Source organism: Cynoglossus semilaevis, chromosome 14 (genome assembly GCF_000523025.1).
Source record: "Cynoglossus semilaevis isolate Cse_v1.0 chromosome 14, Cse_v1.0, whole genome shotgun sequence".
In the NCBI taxonomy this organism is placed as follows: Eukaryota; Metazoa; Chordata; class Actinopteri; order Pleuronectiformes; family Cynoglossidae; genus Cynoglossus; species Cynoglossus semilaevis.
The window spans coordinates 15,764,069-15,769,002 of NC_024320.1; the positions used below are offsets into that span (position 1 = coordinate 15,764,069).

At 47.6% G+C, this 4,934-nt stretch overlaps 1 protein-coding gene across 4 annotated transcripts in view; it reads left to right on the forward strand.

The window, feature by feature from the left end:
- The first annotated feature begins 379 nt into the window (after window positions 1-379).
- The window catches only part of nhlh2 (nescient helix loop helix 2), a 10,346-nt gene continuing 5,791 nt past the window's right edge, over window positions 380-4,934 (forward strand). For 2 of the 4 annotated variants that reach the window (XR_003051757.1, XM_025062451.1), the window contains exon 1: window positions 4,310-4,455. The gene's annotated coding sequence lies outside the window, so the exon portion shown is untranslated. Of the gene's footprint in view, window positions 855-4,156; window positions 4,456-4,934 lie in introns of those variants that run through there. The other 2 variants (XR_003051758.1, XM_025062452.1) reach the window with 2 other exon arrangements.

The window sequence follows — 4,934 nt, forward strand, 5'->3', positions numbered from 1 at the left end:
ATTTAACAACTATGTCGACCAGTCTAGGTACCAGCGTTGGTCCCATGTCCAGACTTTGGACCACCTGCCCTTCATTCTACACACACCATTTTGGTTTCATTGAATTTTTTAGCCTCGAAAAATGAATCAACGACTCAGCATTGCCTTCTCTTTTTTTCCTTCTCTGATGGTAAAAATTACTGAAGTTGCACTTTCCATACACACACACACACACGTACCTTTGGCATTACCCCCGCCCCTTATTTTAGTTAATCACAGCTGTCAGTCATCATCAACGCTAGACTAAAGTGATGTCACAACATCCGTGAAATGAGATTTTTACCAACACACATGCATGCTCACATATTTACAGCTTTTCAGTGTATATGGCCAACACACACACACACACACACACACACACACAGCTGACAAGCAGAGAGTGGAAATGAAGGATTTGGACTTCCATCCCGTTACATTATGCAGCAGATGGCGTTCAGGCCGAGGCCGGCCAGGCCTTTCCCAGGAGAGAAGGAGTCAGGGAGGGAAGAGGAGAGAGGGGAAAAGGAGGAGGAGAGGATGGGGGTGGTGGAGGAACAGAGGAGGAAGAACGAGACAAAGCTGTTGTATTTTTTTTTTTTTTTTTCCTGGTTATCAAGCCTTGAAACATGCATTTGATCACCTTTATTTATTTCTTTCTTTTTCCTTTTTTCACTCCTGGTTAGATGATCCTGACGTCATCCCGGCTTTTTTTTTCTCCTCCACCTTCTCCTCCTCCTTTTCTTGTCCAGCTGAGGCTACACCTGAGCCCAGCCATCGAGGCCCTGACCCCAGCTGAACCAACCACGAGAGCGAGGAAGGAAGGGAGGAAGGAGAAGGTGAGAGTGCAGCTGCAGTTAAGGTGTGTGTGTGTGTGTGTGTGTGTGTGACAGTATTCACACAGGTGCCTGGCTGTGTGCTTAGACTTTGATGTAAAAATGGAACAAATAAGACGTTTCATTTGATCTTATTAGTAAATAAAGAGTTTGACATCACGACGACATAAAACCTGAAACCTCGACCACCAGAACGTCCAAAAACTCCCAAACCATCAACTTGTCCAGATTCTATTGATAAAGAGGAAAAACTCATTCTTTGTGATTCTGTAGAATAAAAATATAAAAAATATATTTTATACATTTAAATAATGAATATATAATAAATAAAAAAATATATAACTGACTTAGTTGGTGTGAACCAGTACAAATTGTATCAAACAAAGATTCTAGTGAACTAAGGAACCACAGACGACGTTTCTGGGAGTTAAAAAAAGTCTTGATTTTTTTTCACCCTCACATTTCTTTTCAGATGTGATCATTAATTCCTGCTCCCGGCTTCAAAATATTTCAACTTAATTTACATAAAACTTCAGTGCGATTGACTTCAAATGCTTCGATCAATATGTTAAACACACACACACACACACACACACACACACACTGGCAGGAAGAGACACTGATACACACACAGACAAAGTGGTTTGTTAAAATGCCCCACATCTTTGCCCCTGGCACTTTTGTTGTTTTGTGTTTTCCTGCATTAATTGAGCCAAGGCTGGAGTGTGAGGCCAGATGTCACTGTGACCCGTGGGGATTATTAGAAATCTGTTTCCCTCCTGGATCCTTAAAACCAGCAGGCCTGGTCCCGGTGAAGATCCAGACTGAGAGTCAGACTGTTATTGCACCCAGTGCAGGGTCCAAGTCTGGGAATGGACAATGAGGCCTAGAAAAATCGTCCTCTTGGACATCGTGTGACTTTTCTGTCTCAGCTCCAATGAGCACGCACCGTGCCCAACGACCACCAGGGCCCCCTCTCTCCTGATGGCCTCTCTGTTTGGCCCTTACAGTGCCGTGCTCCTTGGCAGAGCTCTGGGCCTAATGAACTCATCAGCCAGCTGGAGGCCCTGGATGCAGGGACGCAGGGGCCGCACGGGGGAGGCTCGGGGGCCAAAGGGAGACGGGTAGGCGGAGGAGAGCGGGGGAAGGGCAGCAGGCCAGGAGGGTAAGGTGGAGGAGGATGGAGGTGTGTGAAGCAGAGGGTGCATCACCAGTGCAGCAAATGAGGCAGGTGCAGCTTCAGGAGGAGCTGGAGGTCAGCGGTCAGGAGGGAGCGGCTGCAAGGACTGAGAATGTAGGTCTGAGCTCAGCAGGTGAGATAAAAAAAGAAAGGAATAAAGAGCAGATTTGTGAGGACGGTGCAGGAACTTCCTGCAGGAGAGAAGGAGAGGTCACTGAGGTTGATGCTCATGTTGGGTCTGGTGTTGATTGTCGTGTGTGTGTGGGGGGGGGTCCACTGTGAATGACTCGTTACAGTAATTGGTTGAAGTCATCACGTATGATGTCACGGTGATGTTGTCATGGTCCTGTTGAGTCAACACTCTCATCATCTTCCTCTGGATGAAGGATCTGGCTGTTCTCTGTGATTCCCTCTGGTTCAAGTGAACATGTGACTGGAAGCCCATGGGAGAGAGAGAGAGAGAGAGAGAGAGAGCACACCTTTGTATGTCCATATGTGTCTGGGTGGCTCAGAGCGCGCCCCGCGTCCTGCTGGGCGCACAGATGGTGTCGAGGCCTGCCGCGGCAGCTCCGAGGACGGCCACATTCTCACATGGGACCTCCAGCTTTCCTGGATCCCACACCTCCTGTTCAGGCTTGAACACACACACACACACACACACACACACACACTCCTTTAAATAAAGCAGCGGACAGTAGCAGCCGGACATGTAGGTGTGATATTCTGGAACAGTTTTTACTTTTACAAACTGACTTTTCTGCTTCTGCTTTCCCATATTTCTGTAGACATTGTGTCATTTTGGTCAGCGCCAGAAGTCGACTGTACATTTTCTAAGAAAACTAAAGCAGCGTTTGTTCTTTTCTGGCCTCATATTCAAATGGAATAAAGTCATAATTGGGATTGGGAGTCTCTGGATCATCAGTTGTTTCTTTTTTTTTTCTATGGTTTCTGTGCGAACAACATTTCCTGGCCACTCTTCGTCTTCATTTTGACTCCCTCTCATCCGTCTCCTCCATGTCTGCCCTCCTCTATCAGACCTCTAATTTCTCCGCCGTCGTCCTCCCTCTTCATCTCTTCCCTCTGCCTCACACACTGACGCCCCCCGTGGCTTGTCGTCCACCTGAGAGAAGCCTCATACATCTCCTGACAAAGTGACTAATCCTTCCCATTTCACAGCTCCGTCCCACTGCTCCCTGGGAATCTTCAAACCCCAGAGTGTTTGTGTATGTGTGTGTGCGGTGGGCGTCTTTGTGTTTGCAAGGTGTGTGTGTGTGTGTGTGTGACGGCTGACAGGCGAGAATATGTCACACAGGTTCAAGGTGTTCCTTTGTTGCAACAAGCGTCTCAGACAGCTGCAGCCTCTGCACACTGATTAGAGAAATAACTCCATTACAGACGTCACGTCAGAGTGACAACACCTCTGCTCTTTAAAACCAGCCGGAACAAAAAAGCCCGTACTTTTCTTCTCTTCTCCTCTCTCCTTTCTTCAGCCTGTAACTCAAGTTGAAAGTTTGGAATTTGCATCCCATTTCCGGTGCGATATTATAGGCCCCAGCTGCATGGTTGATATAAGCCCCTAAAAGCAATCATCATGATCGTAAATCAGCGACGTTCTCTGTTCCTCCGCCTCTGACTCAGTCTGGATGATAACAGGAAGAGCCGTAACAAGGTGTCTCCACCAAACTAAACTAAAACCTCACCAAAATAGACCTGAGCCCATCCTGCGGGGTCACAGCACAGTCTCACCCTGTTGTAACTCTGATCATAAAATCTCATCTCGTTCTGATCCAGTTCTGGTTCACTTTCTTCTGCTGTCGTCGTGTCTCGTTTGATTGTATTTTTAGGACTTTGTATTTACACCTCATCTCTTCTCCAAAAACTGTTTGGACATCCAGTGTCATGGAACCCAGGCTGAATGTGAGATTATTTTATTTGACCCAGTTTAATCTTATTCCACCTGATCTTTGTTTTGGACGACCTTCTCATGTTCAAACTCATCATTTAATCTCATCTCATGTGACAACATTTTTAACTTCATGTCTATACCCACTTATTCTCAAAGGAATCTCCTGCCATCTCATTTAATCTCATCAGATTATGTATATATCGTTTTCTCTCTCATCAGATTGAGTCCACTTCACTTCACTCTTCAAGTCTCATCCCACGTTATTTCAATATCATCTGAACTCCTCCCATCCTCTTAACTTCAGATTTGAACTTTGACCTCTGTGGCCTCAGGAAAGGATCTCTGTGAGACACCGAGCTGCAGTCACCCCCCCCCCCCCCTTTCTCCTCTGTCTACACCGTCTGTACATCAGCTGCAGCAGAGAGCAACAAAACAGCCTTGGAGGGAGTCTTCACGACTTTGGCTGAGGAAGAGTCTGGACCAGAAGACCACGGACCACAGACCACGGACCACAGACCGTAAGACCATCAGTGTCCATGTCTGTGGAGCAATTAGGGCTGTCTGTCTGTCTGTCTGTCTGTGTGTGTGTCTGTGTGTGCGCATGTCCGCTGTGAGACTCACAGCAGGGGGTATTGAAGACATGTCAGGACCAAGAGACAGAGACTTCCTGACAGCAGGAGCCCAAGGACACAGACTCACACATTACTGAATGTGGTCCTTCTGGCACTCTCTCACTCTCCCTCACTCTCTCTCACTCTCTCTCACTCTCTCTCTCAGTCTCTCAGTCTGGTCTAGTGTCTCCTTCCCTGCGTGTGCACGTGAGTGTGCACGGTGGCTGCAGGCCACGCCAACTCACCCGTGCTTCCCCTTATCGTTTTAATCACCTCGTTAGGCCCAGCCAGGCTCCTCACACTCTCTGGACACTGTCCCTCCTCTGGAACCGAGCCCCGTCAGCCCCACGCTGGTGCTGCCACCAGGCACAGATGCATGATGGGAG